At 56.2% G+C, this 17647-nt stretch overlaps 1 pseudogene; it reads right to left on the bottom strand.

The window, feature by feature from the left end:
* Positions 1-1546: 1546 nt before the first annotated feature.
* Positions 1547-17647, bottom strand: part of LOC116938361 (kinesin-like protein KIF1B) — a 102614-nt pseudogene continuing 86513 nt past the window's right edge.

Here is a 17647-nt window from a genome sequence, read left to right as displayed (position 1 = left end):
AGTGAGGGTGGTGAGTGAGGGTGGTGAGTGAGGGGTGGTGAGTGAGGGTGGTAGAGGGGTGGTGAAGGGTGGTGAGTGAGGGTGGTGAGTGAGGGTGGTGAGTGAGGGTGGTGAGTGAGTGAGGGTGGTGAGTGAGGGTGGTGAGAGTGGTGAGGGTGGTGAGTGAGGGTGGTGAGGGGTGAGGGTGGTGAGTGAGGGTGTGAGTGAGGGTGGTGAGTGAGGGTGGTGAGTGAGGGTGGTGAGTGAGGGTGGTGAGGGTGGTGAAGGTGGTGAGGGTGGTGAGTGAGGGTGGTGAGAGTGGTGAGGGTGGTGAGTGAGGGTGGTGAGGGTGGTGAGTGAGGGTGTGAGTGAGGGTGGTGAGGGTGGTGAAGGTGGTGAGGGTGGTGAGTGGGGTGGTAGGGTGGTGAGAGTGGTGAGGGTGGTGAGTGAGGGTGGTGAGGGTGGTGAGTGAGGGTGGTGAGTGAGTGAAGGTGGTGAGTGTGGTGGTGAGTGAGGGTGGTGAGGGTGGTGAGGAGCGGCGACTCACCGCAGCTTGCCGATGGACCAGTGGTGAGTGGCTCCGTTGCCATGGTCACGAACCTCCACGGCAACCACGGTGCGGGGGGAGGGGCCGTGGGGGGGCAGCAGATCGGGGGGGAGGGGCGAGTGGGGCCGGCGGAGAGCAAAACAAACTGGAACTCCACCTGGGGGGGAGGGGGGGAGAGGGGGGGGGAAGGGGGGGGAGAGGGGGGGGGAGGGGGGGGGAGAGGGAGGGGGGAGAGGGAGGGGGGGAGAGGGAGGGGGAGGGGGAGGGGGGGATAGAGGGGGAGGGAGGAGGGGCAAAGTGACAGCTTCACAGACGTCCCCCACCTCACCCACCCTCAACTCCTCCCCCAGCCCCCCCCCACCAGCCCCCCCCCCACCAGCCCCCCCACCAGGCCCCCCACCTGCTTGTGCAGCTCCACCTGATGGCGTTGGCCTCGGTGAGCAGAGCTGCGGTCCCCCCAGAGCTCATCACGGAGCGACGTGAAGTGGTGAGCTCGCCACTTGCTCACCACGCTCACCACCAGCTGACGCTCACGCTCACTCCAGCTCACCCCTACACACACACAGTGACACACACAGTGACACACACAGTGACACACACACACAGTGACACACACACAGTGACACACACACACAGTGACACACACACAGTGAGACACACACAGTGACACACACACAGTGACACACACACAGTGACACACACACAGTGACACACACAGTGACACACACACACAGTGACACACACACAGTGAGACACACACAGTGACACACACACAGTGACACACACACAGTGACACACACACACACACCCAGTGACACACACAGTGACACACACACACACAGTGACACACACAGTGACACACACAGTGACACACACACAGTGACACACATACAGTGACACACACACAGTGACACACACACACAGTGACACACACAGTGACACACACACACAGTGACACACACAGTGACACACACACACAGTGACACACACACAGTGACACACACACACAGTGACACACACACACAGTGACACACACACAGTGACACACACACACACAGCTCATCACGGAGCGACGTGAAGTGGTGAGCACGCCACTTGCTCACCACGCTCACCACCAGCTGACGCTCACGCTCACTCCAGCTCACCCCTAGTCACACACACAGTGACACACACACACAGTGACACACAGTGACACAGTGACACACACACAGTGACACACACACACAGTGACACACACAGTGACACACACACAGTGACACACACACAGTGACACACACAGTGACACACACACAGTGACACACACACACAGTGACACACAGTGACACACACACAGTGACACACATACAGTGACACACACACAGTGACACACACACACAGTGACACACACAGTGACACACACACAGTGACACACACACACAGTGACACACACAGTGACACACACACACAGTGACACACACAGTGACACACACACACAGTGACACACACACAGTGACACACACACACAGTGACACACACAGTGACACACACACACAGTGACACACACACACACAGCTCATCACGGAGCGACGTGAAGTGGTGAGCACGCCACTTGCTCACCACGCTCACCACCAGCTGACGCTCACGCTCACTCCAGCTCACCCCTAGTCACAGTGACACACACACAGTGACACACACACAGTGACACACACACAGTGACACACACACACAGTGACACACACACAGTGACACACACACACAGTGACACACACACACACAGTGACACACACACACAGTGACACACACACACACAGTGACACACACACAGTGACACACACAGTGACACACACACAGTTACACACACACACACACAGTGACACACACACACAGTAACACACACACACAGTGACACACACACAGTGACACACACAGTGACACACACACACAGTGACACACAGTGACACACACACACAGTGACACACACACACAGTGACACACACACACAGTGACACACACACACAGTGACACACACACACAGTGACACACACAGTGACACACACAGTGACAACACACACACAGTGACACACACACAGTGACACACACACAGTGACACACACACAGTGACACACACACAGTGACACACACAGTGACACACACACACAGTGACACACACTCACAGTGACACACACACAGTGACACACACAGTGACACACACAGTGACACACACACACAGTGACACACACTCACAGTGACACACACACAGTGACACACACACAGTGACACACACAGTGACACACACAGTGACACACACACACAGTGACACACACACACAGTGACACACACACAGTGACACACACACACAGTGACACACACACAGTGAGACACACACAGTGACACACACACACAGTGACACACACACACAGTGACACACACAGTGACACACACAGTGACACACACACACACAGTGACACACACACAGTAACACACACACACACAGTGACACACACACAGTGACACACACACAGTGACACACACACACAGTGACACACACAGTGACACACACACAGTGACACACACACACAGTGACACACACACACAGTGACACACACACAGTGACACACACACAGTGACACACACACAGTGACACACACACACAGTGACACACACACAGTGACACACACACACACAGTGACACACACACAGTGACACACACACAGTGACACACACACAGTGACACACACAGTGACACACACACACAGTGACACACACAGTGACACACACAGTGACACACACACAGTGACACACACACACACACAGTGACACACACAGTGACACACACACAGTGACACACACACACACACAGTGACACACACAGTGACACACACAGTGACACACACACACACAGTGACACACACACAGTGACACACACACAGTGACACACACACACACAGTGACACACACACAGTGACACACACACAGTGACACACACACACACAGTGACACACACACAGTGACACACACACACAGTGACACACACACACAGTGACACACACACAGTGACACACACACAGTGACACACACACACAGTGACACACACTCACAGTGACACCACACTCACAGTGACACACACACACACAGTGACACACACACAGTGACACCACACAGTGACACACACACACACAGTGACACACACACACACAGTGACACACACACAGTGACACACACACAGTGACACACACACAGTGACACACACAGTGACACACACACAGTGACACACACAGTGACACACACACAGTGACACACACACAGTGACACACACACACAGTGACACACACACACAGTGACACACACACACAGTGACACACACAGTGACACACACACAGTGACACACACAGTGACACACACAGTGACACACACACACAGTGACACACACACGCAGTGGACACACACAGTGGACACACACACACAGTGACACACACACACAGTGACACACACACAGTGACACACACACACAGTGACACACACACACAGTGACACACACACGTACACACACACACAGTGACACACACAGTGACACACACACACAGTGACACACACACACAGTGACACACACACAGTGACACACACACAGTGACACACACACACAGTGACACACACACGTACACACACACACAGTGACACACACAGTGACACACACACACAGTGACACACACACACAGTGACACACACACAGTGACACACACACACAGTGACACACACACACAGTGACACACACACACAGTGACACACACACACACAGCTCATCACGGAGCGACGTGAAGTGGTGAGCACGCCACTTGCTCACCACGCTCACCACCAGCTGCCGTTTCGCGCTCACTCCAGCTCACCCCTACTCACAGTGACACACACACAGTGACACACACAGTGACACACACAGTGACACACACACAGTGACACACACACACAGTGACACACACACACAGTGACACACACAGTGACACACACACAGTGACACACACACAGTGACACACACACACAGTGACACACACACACAACCAGACACACACACAGACACACAGTGACAACAACAACAACCGCCATTCGCCACTAAGTGGCGGTGACGTCACCACGACGCTTGTGCCAGGCTATGTGCACCCTGAGGCCACGTGAAGTGTCGAACGCCCGCTGGCAGGAGGGTCAAGAGGCAGACCCAGGTGCCACGGGTCGACTGACTGAGATGACTGGCTGATGCACCACCTGTGCCCCCTACTGTGCCAACCTGCTGTGCTTTAGCCACCCGGCGCTCCGCTCGTTATTGTGAGCGTCGCTCCTCCGCCCTCCGTTGTTGTTGGAGGGCGACTGCCTCCAACTGCCCAGTAGCATCCTTCACGGAGCCTCCTCCACAGAGGCCGATCTTGACACCGCTGGTACCAGTCATCGGCAAGTCCACTCAGCTCCACGTCCGCCTATACCATATCACTCCATCTCTTCTCTAGACCGTGCCGCGCCCGCTTAGCCCCCTCAATCCGGCCAAACAAAAGCTGTTTCGGCATGCGGTGGCTGGGCATGCGGGCTACATGACCCAGCCATCGCAGCCTTGCCTGCCGGAGGAGCTCACCGATGGGACCCTGCCCAGATCTTTCAAGGATTTGTGAGCTCCTCACACAATCCAGTCTGGTTAAACCCAGGATGGATCGTAGGCATGCCAGCCTAAATGTTTCCAACCGGCGAAGATGTTCCATTAGGGGGGGTCCACGTTTCGCAGCGTAGAGAAGGGAGGGAATGACCGTGGCCGAGAAGACCTGAAGCTTAGTGCGGAGCGACAGACCAGGTAGCTTCCACACAGCGTTACGCAACCGATGAAAAGATATTGCCGCTCGACTGATTCGGAGTGAGACCTCTGCTGTTAAACTGGAGCCAGTCATAAGCACACTGCCCAGGTATGGGAAACGCTCCACTCTCTCCACAACTGCCCCATCACCGATTGGGAGTTGTGGGGGTGGAGTGTCCGATGCTACAAAATACCCAGGCAGGTGCTTAGTTTTGGTGGGGCTGATGGTAAGGCCCACCTCTTAGTGGCATGCTCCAGTCTCAGCAGCAGCGTCTCCAACTCCTCCTCTGACTGAGCAGCTATTACCAAATCATCAGCATACATAACGTGGTTGAGCAATAGGGAGCCATCCCTTGACCGCACCCGGGCATCGATCAGCCTCCCATTATATCTGTACCATATGGAGATTCCCCCGGTACAGCTATTGAAGGCTTCACGAACTACGTGGGTCAAAATAGATGTTAAATAATGTGGGAGCCAGAGGACATCCCTGTCGCACCCCAAGGTGTACAGGGAATGGCTCTGACTCCCGGCCACGTAGTTTTACCCGGGCCCGCTCACCATAATGAAGGTCCTTAATGATCGTGAGCAGAGGGTCAGGTACTCCAAAAGCACGAAGAACGACCCAGAGCCCAGGCCTACTGATGGTATCATAGGCCTTGACCAGGTCAATAAAGCAGAGATGTAGGTCTTGTTGGAATTCCCTACACCTCTGCTGTACCAGACGGACAGAAAATATGGCATCTGTGCAGGACCGCCCTTTCCTGAAACCGCATTGGGGCTCCGCAAGCCTCTCCTCAGCGTGCCTGGCAAGGCGATGTTGAATAATCCTTGCCAGGACCTTTCCCGGCACACTGAGGAGTGAGATGCCCCTGTAGTTGTTACAGTCTGTGCGGTCCCCCTTCTTAAAAAGGGGACCACCAGGGCATCCTTCCAATCCTGCAGAACCCGTCCAGTGGTCCAGACTGTTGTTATGATGTCATATAGGGCAGTTTGTGCACAAACGCCGCCCTCCCTCAGCATTTCGCTTGGGAGATCATCTCTGCCCGGTGCCTTTCCTTGTCTCAGACTCTGGATCGCCTTCAGTACTTCCTCAACAGATGGCACCTCAGCCAGCCACTCACAGGGGGTGACTTCTTCCAATGTTTGAGGCACCGCAGCCTCAGCAGGGTCATCCTCACTTTGTGCCACGATGTTTTACTGGCTGAGGGATTTTCCCTCCCCCAGGACCTCACAGAAATGTTCAGCAAATCTGCAAACCTGTTCCTGGGGGTTGGAGATTGGGTCACCGTTTTTTCCCCTAATGATGGTAATAGGTGTGGCGCTGCAGGTTATTTTTTTGATGGAGTTAAATAGAGATTTGTGATCACGGGCCACTGAGGCAGACTCCAACGCCTCAGCAACCCGTGACCACCACCCATCCTTGCAGCGCCTCACGGCTCTCCGAACCTCCGAGCGAAGGCTGCGGTAAGCCTCCTCATTCTCTGACGTGGGATTCGGTAAGCGATGGCAGTGGGCCTGTCGCTTTTTCTCAACCATCCTGAACACCTCCTCTGTCAGCCAGGGTCTCTGGGGAGGTCTGGACCGCGTACCCAAAGCAGCCATTGCAGCTGCATGAGTCACAGTCCTAAACCTCGCCCATTTACCCTCGACATCAGGAGGAGTCGGGGACGATGCCAATCCCAGCCGCAAGCGATGATAAAATTCTCGCTTGCAACTTTCATCAGATAACTGAGACCAGGCCACTTTAGGTTGGAATGGGGTCCTGGGTGTACACCCACCACCGGAGTGGAAGAATGGCAGGCGCATCTTACAGATGACTAGTCGATGGTCAGAGGGCAGATCAGCTCTACGGTAGGTCCTGGTGTCAAGGACATGGGCACGCATCCGCTGGTCCGTCACTATGTAGTCCAGCAGATGTTTTTGCTTGGACCCGGCATGCATCCATGATGTTGTGTGGATGTAATTACAAGGCCATGGGCTGCACAAAAATCTAGCAGCCTCCTACCGTTGTTATTGAGCTGATCTGGCCCATGCCCTCCAATCACTCCCGACCAGGTGCCAGTATCATGACCAACTCGGGCATTGAAGTCACCCAACATGATGACTCTATCCCGAGGGGCCACTTTAGCCAGCACCTGTGACAGGAGGTCATAGAAGGCATCTGACTCATCGGCTTTGCCTGCATCCCTCCACGGATGTTCATCTTTGGTGAGGGAATAAGTAACCACGACCACCATTCCTCGCCTCCGGTTGATGGGAAGGCGAGCCCAAAGTAGCCTGGGGCTTACAGCTTCCCACACCTCACCGCCACGCTCCCACGTCCCCTTCATTCTTTTGTTCAAAAGAAGAGCCACACCCTGTTGTTTGGCAGTCTGCTGCCCCGAGTAGAGGACTGTCCACCCCTCATGGTGGCAGGAGCCAGAGCCGGTCCACCGGACCTCCTGAATGCCACATAGATCCAGGCGGTACCGGTCCAGCTCCTGATAGAGGTGTGGCAGCCTCTCCTCCGCAGTGAGCGTTCGAACATTCCACGTGGCCACCCGTAGTGGTTTTCGTTGTTTCTGGAGGAGCCCCGAGGGTAGGTATTCAATCTCCTGGCTCCGCCATTTGAGGTTTGGCCAGGAGACGTCATAGACGCCTCGCCCCCCGGGGCCTCCGGCACAAGCTTAGTTGTTACATATTTCAGTTTAATTCGTGGTTTCGTCGTAATTAATTGAAGGTGGAGGGGTTACCAGCCCCTCGCACCCGTCCAGCGCCCCCGTTTAGCCCCTGTAGTGGACACATATGCCATGAGGGGAGGAGCCAATCACAATTGGACCTCCCCCCACAGCACTGTCCACGACAGAGTTGCCCGTCCGGCACCGCGAGGACAGTGACACACACACACATACAGTGACACACACACAGTGACACACACACACATACAGTGACACACACACACACACACAGTGACACACACACAGTGACACACACAGTGACACACACACACAGTGACACACACAGTGACACACACAGTGACACACACACACAGTGACACACACACAGTGACACACACAGTGACACACACAGTGACACACACACACACAGTGACACACACAGTGACATGCACAGTGACACACACAGTGACACACACACACAGTGACACACGCGGTGACACACACACACTGACACACACAGTGACACATACAGTGACACATACACAGTCTCACACACACACACAGTGAGTGAGTGAGTAGGTGAGTAGGTGGGTGAGTGGGTGAGTGAGTGGGTGAGTGGGTGAGTGAGTGGGTGCTTGAGTGAGTGGGTGAGTGAGTGGGTGAGTAAGTGAGTGGGTGAGTGGGTGAGTGGGTGGGTGAGTGAGTGGGTGAGTGAGTGAGTGGGTGAGTGAGTGGGTTGGTGAATGGGTGGATGAGTGGGTAGGTGAATGGGTGGGTGAGTGAGTAGGTGAATGGGTGGGTGAGTGGGTAGGTGAATGGGTGGGTGAGTGGGTAGGTGAATGGGTGGGTGAGTGGGTAAGTGAATGGGTGGGTGAGTGGGTAAGTGAGTGGGTAGGTGAGTGGGTAGGTGAGTGAGTGGGTGAGTGGGTGGGTGGGTGAGTGGGTAGGTGAATGGGTGGGTGAGTGGGCAAGTGAATGGGTGGGTGAGTGGGTAAGTGAATGGGTGGGTGAGTGGGTAGGTCAGTGGGTAGGTGAGTGAGTGGGTGAGTGAGTGGGTGAGTGGGTGGGTGGGTGAGTGGGTGGGTGAGTGGGTGAGTGAGTGGGTGAGTGGGTGAGTGAGTGGGTGAGTGAGTGAGTGGGTGAGTGGGTAGGTGAAGGGGGAGTGAGTGGGTAGGTGAATGGGTGGGTGAGTGAGTGGTTAGGTGAATGGGTGGGTGAGTGGGTAGGTGAATGGGTGGGTGAGTGGGTAGGTGAATGGGTGGGTGAGTGGGTAGGTGAATGGGTGGGTGAGTGGGTAGGTGAATGGGTGAGTGAGTGGGTAGGTGAATGGGTGGGTGAGTAGGTAAGTGAATGGGTGCGTGAGTGGGTAGGTGAGTGGGTAGGTGAGTGAGTGGGTGAGTGAGTGGGTGAGTGAGTGGGTGAGTGATGGGGTGGTGGGTGTGAGTGAGTGGGTGAGTGAGTGGGTGGGTGAGTGAGTGAGTGGGTAGAATGGGTGGGTGGGGTAGGTGAATGGGTGGGTGAGTGGGTAGGGAATGGGTGGGTGAGTGGGTAGATGGGTGGTGAGTGAGTGGGTGGGTGAGTGAGTGGGTGGGAGTGAGTGGGTAGGTGAATGGGTGAGTGGGTGAGTGGGTGCTTGAGTGAGTGAGTGGGTGAATGAGTGGGTGAGTGAGTGGGTGGGTGAGTGAGTGGGTGAGTGAGTGGGTGAGTGGGTGGGTGAGTGGGTGAGTGAGTGGGTGAGTGAGTGGGTGAGTGAGTGGGTGAGTGAGTGGGTAGGTGAATGGGTGGGTGAGTGGGTAGGTGAGTGGGTGGGTGAGTGGGTAGGTGAGTGAGTGAGTCAGTGGGTGAGTGAGTGGGTAGGTGAATGGGTAGGTGAGTGGGTAGGTGAGTGGGTGGGTGAGTGGGTAGGTGAGTGGGTAGGTGAGCGATCGTACGCGAGTTCACCGTCTCCACCTCGTCCTCCCCCTCCTCGTCATCCTCCTCGCCGGCCCCCGTGAGGGAGTGCGTCTCCACCTGGAGCTGCAGCTGCTCCAGCCTCCGCTCGTAGTCCTAGCCAGAGGCACCGCTCACCCCCTCACCCACCCACTCACCCACCCACTCACCCACCCACTCATCCACCCACTCATCCACCCACTCATCCACCCACCCACTCATCCACCCACCCACCCACTCACTCATCCACTCATCCACCCACCCACCCACTCACCAACCCACCCACTCACCGACTCATCCACCCACTCATCTATCCACCCACCCATTCACCCACCAACCCACTCATCCACTCATCCACTGATCCACCCACTCATCCACTCATCCACCCACTCATCCACCCACTCAGCCACCCACCGACTCACAAACCCACCCACCCATTCATCCACCCACCCACCGACTCACCCACCCACCCACCCACTCATACATCCACCCACCCACCCACCCACGTGCTCACCCACCTCCGCACCATCCACACCACTGATCCACCCACTCATCTACCCACTCATCCACCCACCCACCCACCCACTGACGTAACCGCTCACCCAACCGCTCACCCACCTCCTCACCACCACCACCACCACCCCCCCGCCCCCTCACCAGTCTCTGTGTCTCCAGCATGAGGTCCACTTCCTGACGCTCCCTGCGGAATACTCGCTCCATTTCCTGCAGCCTGCATCATCATCACCACCACGACAAAGATCCCCCGTGTAGCCTTCACAGACCGTAGGGGCAAGTGCTGTTAGCTGGCACCTCACACACAGACAAAGGTCCGCCGTGTAGCCTTCACAGACCGTAGGGGCAAGTGCTGTTAGCTGGCACAAAGACACAGACAAAGATCCCCCGTGTAGCCTTCACAGACCATAGGGGCAAGTGCTGTTAGCTGGCACCTCACACACACAGACAAAGGTCCGCCGTGTAGCCTTCACAGACCGTAGGGGCAAGTGCTGTTAGCTGGCACAAAGACACAGACAAAGATCCCCCGTGTAGCCTTCACAGACCGTAGGGGCAAGTGCTGTTAGCTGGCACCTCACACACACACACAGACAAAGGTCCCCCGTGTAGCCTTCACAGACCGTAGGGGCAAGTGCTGTTAGCTGGCACCTCACACACAGACAAAGGTCCCCCGTGTAGCCTTCACAGACCGTAGGGGCAAGTGCTGTTAGCTGGCACCTCACACACACAGACAAAGGTCCGCCGTGTAGCCTTCACAGACCGTAGGGGCAAGTGCTGTTAGCTGGCACAAAGACACAGACAAAGATCCCCCGTGTAGCCTTCACAGACCGTAGGGGCAAGTGCTGTTAGCTGGCACCTCACACACACACACAGACAAAGGTCCCCCGTGTAGCCTTCACAGACCGTAGGGGCAAGTGCTGTTAGCTGGCACCTCACACACAGACAAAGGTCCCCCGTGTAGCCTTCACAGACCGTAGGGGCAAGTGCTGTTAGCTGGCACCTCACACACAGACACAGACAAAGATCCCCCGTGTAGCCTTCACAGACCGTAGGGGCAAGTGCTGTTAGCTGGCACCTCACACACAGACACAGACAAAGATCCCCCGTGTAGCCTTCACAGACCGTAGGGGCAAGTGCTGTTAGCTGGCACCTCACACACACAGACACAGACAAAGATCCCCCGTGTAGCCTTAACAGACTGTAGGGGCAAGTGCTGTTAGCTGGCACCTCACACACAGACACAGACAAAGGTCCCCCGTGTAGCCTTCACAGACCGTAGGAGCAAGTGCTGTTAGCTGGCACCTCACACACAGACACAGACAAAGATCCCCCGTGTAGCCTTCACAGACCGTAGGGGCAAGTGCTGTTAGCTGGCACCTCACACACAGACACAGACAAAGATCCCCCCGTGTAGCCTTCACAGACCGTAGGGGCAAGTGCTGTTAGCTGGCACCTCACACACAGACACAGACAAAGATCCCCCGTGTAGCCTTCACAGACCGTAGTGGCAAGTGCTGTTAGCTGGCACCTCACACACAGACAAAGATCCCCGTGTAGCCTTCACAGACTGTAGGGGCAAGTGCTGTTAGCTGGCACCTCACACACAGACACAGACAAAGGTCCCCCGTGTAGCCTTCACAGACCGTAGGGGCAAGTGCTGTTAGCTGGCACCTCACACACAAAGATCCCCCGTGTAGCCTTCACAGACCGTAGGGGCAAGTGCTGTTAACTGGCACCTCACACACAGACAAGGTCCCCGTGTAGCCTTCACAGACTGTAGGGCAAGTGCTGTTAGCTGGCACCTCACACACAGACACAGACAAAGGTCCCCCGTGTAGCCTTCACAGACTGTAGGGGCAAGTGCTGTTAGCTGGCACCTCACACACAGACACAGACAAAGATCCCCCGTGTAGCCTTCACAGACTGTAGGGCAAGTGCTGTTAGCTGGCACCTCACACACAGACACAGACAAAGATCCCCCGTGTAGCCTTCACAGACTGTAGGGGCAAGTGCTGTTAGCTGGCACCTCACACACAGACACAGACAAAGATCCCCCGTGTAACCTTCACAGACCGTAGGGGCAAGTGCTGTTAGCTGGCACCTCATACACAGACACAGACAAAGATCCCCCGTGTAGCCTTCACAGACCGTAGGGGCAAGTGCTGTTAGCTGGCACCTCACACACAGACACAGACAAAGATCCCCGTGTAGCCTTCACAGACTGTAGGGGCAAGTGCTGTTAGCTGGCACCTCACACACAGACAAAGGTCCCCCGTGTAGCCTTCACAGACCGTAGGGGCAAGTGCTGTTAGCTGGCACCTCACACACAGACACAGACAAAGATCCCCCGTGTAGCCTTCACAGACCGTAGGGGCAAGTGCTGTTAGCTGGCACCTCACATACAGACACAGACAAAGGTCCCCCGTGTAGCCTTCACAGACTGTAGGGGCAAGTGCTGTTAGCTGGCAGCTCACACACAGACAAAGACAAAGATCCCCCGTGTAGCCTTCACAGACTGTTGGGGCAAGTGCTGTTAGCTGGCACCTCACAGACACAGACAAAGATCCCCCGTGTAGCCTTCACAGACCGTAGGGGCAAGTGCTGTTAGCTGGCACCTCACACACAGACACAGACAAAGATCCCCCGTGTAGCCTTCACAGACCGTAGGGGCAAGTGCTGTTAGCTGGCACCTCACACACAGACACAGACAAAGATCCCCCGTGTAGCCTTCACAGACTGTAGGGGCAAGTGCTGTTATCTGGCACCTCACACAAAGACACAGACAAAGATCCCCCGTGTAGCCTTCACAGACTGCAGGGGCAAGTGCTGTTAGCTGGCACCTCACACACAGACACAGATAAAGATCCCCCGTGTAGCCTTCACAGACTGCAGGGGCAAGTGCTGTTAGCTGGCACCTCACACACAGACACAGATAAAGATCCCCCGTGTAGCCTTAACAGAATGTAGGGGCAAGTGCTGTTAGCTGGCACCTCACACACAGACACAGACAAAGATCCCCCCGTGTAGTCTTCACAGATGGTAGGGGCAAGTGCTGTTAGCGAGCACCTATGAAGGCCGGAACGGTACACGAGGGGGTGGGTGGCCAGCACCACGCCCGGCCGCCTTTGTCTCCCCAGTGGCGATGTTTTTATCCACCGCACCAGGTACTAATTTGAGGCTGAGTCGACTAGGGGAGGCCCGGGACCGGTTCAGATAATCGTCACTGGTGTTGGCCGTGAGCGGGAATCGAACCCGGGTCGCCAGGTTCATAGCGCAGCGTAGCGCTAACCGCTACACTACCGCTCCCCACAAACATACACACATACATACACACACAGACACATACATACACACAGATACACACACACCGCTACACCACCGCTCCCCACACACAGACACACATACATACACACACAGACACACAGACACACACTAATATACACACACACACATACAACGCTACACCACCGCTCCCACACACATACACACGTACACACATACAGACACATACATCACACAGATACACACACACACACCGCTACACCACCGCTCCCACACACAGACACACATACACACACACATACATACACACACACAGACACACACACATACACACCTCTACACCACCGCTCCCCACACACATACACACGTACACACATACACATACATACACACAGATACACACACATACACACACACACCGCTACACCACCGCTCCCCACACACATACACACGTACACACATACACAGACACATACATACACACACGTACACACACACACATACACACCGCAACACCGCCGCTCCCACACACAGACACACATACATACACACACACAGACACACACACACGTACACACACACACATACACACGCTACACCACCGCTCCCCCACACACAGACACACGTACACACATACAGACACATACATACACACAGATACACACACACACCGCTACACCACCGCTCCCCACACACAGACACAGATACATACACACACAGACACACACACACGTACACACACACCACACCGCTACACCACCGCTCCCCACACACAGAAAACACATACATACACACACACAGACACACACATACACACACATACACTAATATACACACACACACACAGACACACACCGCAACACCACCGCTCCCCACACACAGACACACATACATACACACACACACACAGACACACACACACAGACACACACACACAGACACACACACACAGACACACACACAATATACACAAACACACATACACACCGCTGCACCACCGCTCCCCACACAGACACACATACACACACAGACACACACATACACACACATACACACACACACACGCCTACACTACCGCTCCCCACACTCCAACTCCCCCCCCCCCCCCCCACGCTCCCCCCCACCACCGCTACCCCCCCCACCCACCAACGCTCCACGGCGCTCCCCACCTCTGCTCCATCTCCTGCTTCATGTCGATTCCCTGCTTGTCCAGCAGCTCCCTCTGAGCGAAGCTCCAATCAGGCGGCTCCGAGGGCGGAGGGCCGGCTCCACCGCCTCCGCCGCCGCCGCCGGCGGCCGCATCCCAGGCCACGCTCCTCCCGCGCTCAGCCCTCGCCTGCTCCGGGTGAGTGAAGCGGAAGACGTGGTTCTTTCCCAGGATGATGCGGTGGCCTTGCGGTGGGGGAGGGGACCGACGGCCGACGTGAGACCGAGCGGAGACACGGACACCGTGAACAGGCGCAGAGACACGGACACCGTGAACACAGAGACACGGCCACCGTGACTCGCACGGAGACACGGCCATCGTGAACACAGAGCACGGCCATCGTGAACAGACACAGAGACACGGCCATCGTGAACCCGCAAGAAGACACGGCCATCGTGAACACAGAGACACGGCCATCGTGAACACAGAGACACGGCCATCGTGAACACAGAGACACGGCCATCGTGAACACAGAGACACGGCCATCGTGAACACAGAGACACGGCCATCGTGAACACAGAGACACGGCCAACGTGAACACAGAGACACGGCCACCGTGAACTCGCACGGAGACACGGCCATCGTGAACAGACACAGAGACACGGCCATCGTGAACAGACACAGAGACACGGCCATCGTGAACAGACACAGAGACACGGCCATCGTGAACCCGCAAGAAGACACGGCCATCGTGAACAGGCGCAGAGACACGGCCACCGTGAACAGAGACACGCCCACCGTGAACAGAGACACGGCCACCGTGAACAGACACAGAGATACGGCCACCGTGAACAGAGACACGGCCACCGTGAACAGAGACACGGCCACCGTGAACAGACACAGAGACACGGCCATCGTGAACAGACACAGAGACACGGCCATCGTGAACACAGAGACACGGCCACCGTGAACAGACACAGAGACACGGCCATCGTGAACCCGCAAGAAGACACGGCCATCGTGAACACAGAGACACGGCCATCGTGAACACAGAGACACGGCCATCGTGAACACAGAGACACGGCCATCGTGAACACAGAGACACGGCCATCGTGAACACAGAGACACGGCCAACGTGAACACAGAGACACGGCCATCGTGAACACAGAGACACGGCCAACGTGAACACAGAGACACGGCCACCGTGAACTCGCACGGAGACACGGCCATCGTGAACAGACACAGAGACACGGCCATCGTGAACCCGCAAGAAGACACGGCCATCGTGAACAGGCGCAGAGACACGGCCACCGTGAACAGAGACACGCCCACCGTGAACAGAGACACGGCCACCGTGAACAGACACAGAGATACGGCCACCGTGAACAGAGACACGGCCACCGTGAACAGAGACACGGCCACCGTGAACAGACACAGAGACACGGCCATCGTGAACAGACACAGAGACACGGCCATCGTGAACACAGAGACACGGCCACCGTGAACAGACAGAGAGACACGGCCACCGTGAACCCGCACAGAGACACGGCCACCGTGAACAGACACGGAGACACGGCCATCGTGAACACAGAGACACGGCCATCGTGAACACAGAGACATGGCCATCGTGAACACAGAGACACGGCCATCGTGAACACAGAGACACGGCCAACGTGAACACAGAGACACGGCCATCGTGAACACAGAGACACGGCCAACGTGAACACAGAGACACGGCCATCGTGAACACAGAGACACGGCCAACGTGAACACAGAGACACGGCCATCGTGAACACAGAGACACGGCCAACGTGAACACAGAGACACGGCCATCGTGAACACAGAGACACGGCCAACGTGAACACAGAGACACGGCCATCGTGAACACAGAGACACGGCCATCGTGAACACAGAGACACGGCCATCGTGAACACAGAGACACGGCCAACGTGAACACAGAGACACGGCCATCGTGAACACAGAGACACGGCCAACGTGAACACAGAGACACGGCCATCGTGAACCCGCAAGAAGACACGGCCATCGTGAACAGGCGCAGAGACACGGCCACCGTGAACAGAGACACGCCCACCGTGAACAGAGACACGGCCACCGTGAACAGAGACACGGCCACCGTGAACAGACACAGAGATACGGCCACCGTGAACAGAGACACGGCCACCGTGAACAGACACAGAGACACGGCCACCGTGAACCCGCACAGGAGACACGGCCATCGTGAACAGACACAGAGACACGGCCATCGTGAACAGACACAGAGACACGGCCACCGTGAACAGACACAGAGATACGGCCACCGTGAACAGAGACACGGCCACCGTGAACAGACACAGAGACACGGCCATCGTGAACCCGCACAGAGACACGGCCATCGTGAACAGACACAGAGACACGGCCATCGTGAACACAGAGACACGGCCACCGTGAACAGACACAGAGACACGGCCACCGTGAACCCGCACAGAGACACGGCCACTGTGAACAGACACAGAGACACGGCCATCGTGAACAGACACAGAGACACGGCCACCGTGAACCCGGACGGAGACACGGCCACCGTGAACAGACACAGAGACACGACCACCGTGAACAGACACAGAGACACAGCCACCGTGAACCCGGACGGAGACACGGCCACCGTGAACCCACCCAGCATCTGGGTCTGTCCCGTGACCTCGTTCACCTAGCCTGGCTCAGCAGTCAACCCATTGCATCTGCGTCTGTCCCGTGACTTCCTGGGTGAGTGGATGAGCGGGTGGGTG

The sequence above is a fragment of the Petromyzon marinus genome, chromosome 75 (assembly GCF_048934315.1).
Source record: "Petromyzon marinus isolate PM22_M1 ecotype Great Lakes invasive population chromosome 75, UKy_Petmar_22M1.pri1.0, whole genome shotgun sequence".
Taxonomy (NCBI): Eukaryota; Metazoa; Chordata; class Hyperoartia; order Petromyzontiformes; family Petromyzontidae; genus Petromyzon; species Petromyzon marinus.
This window is presented reverse-complemented; position numbering and strand designations above follow the sequence as displayed.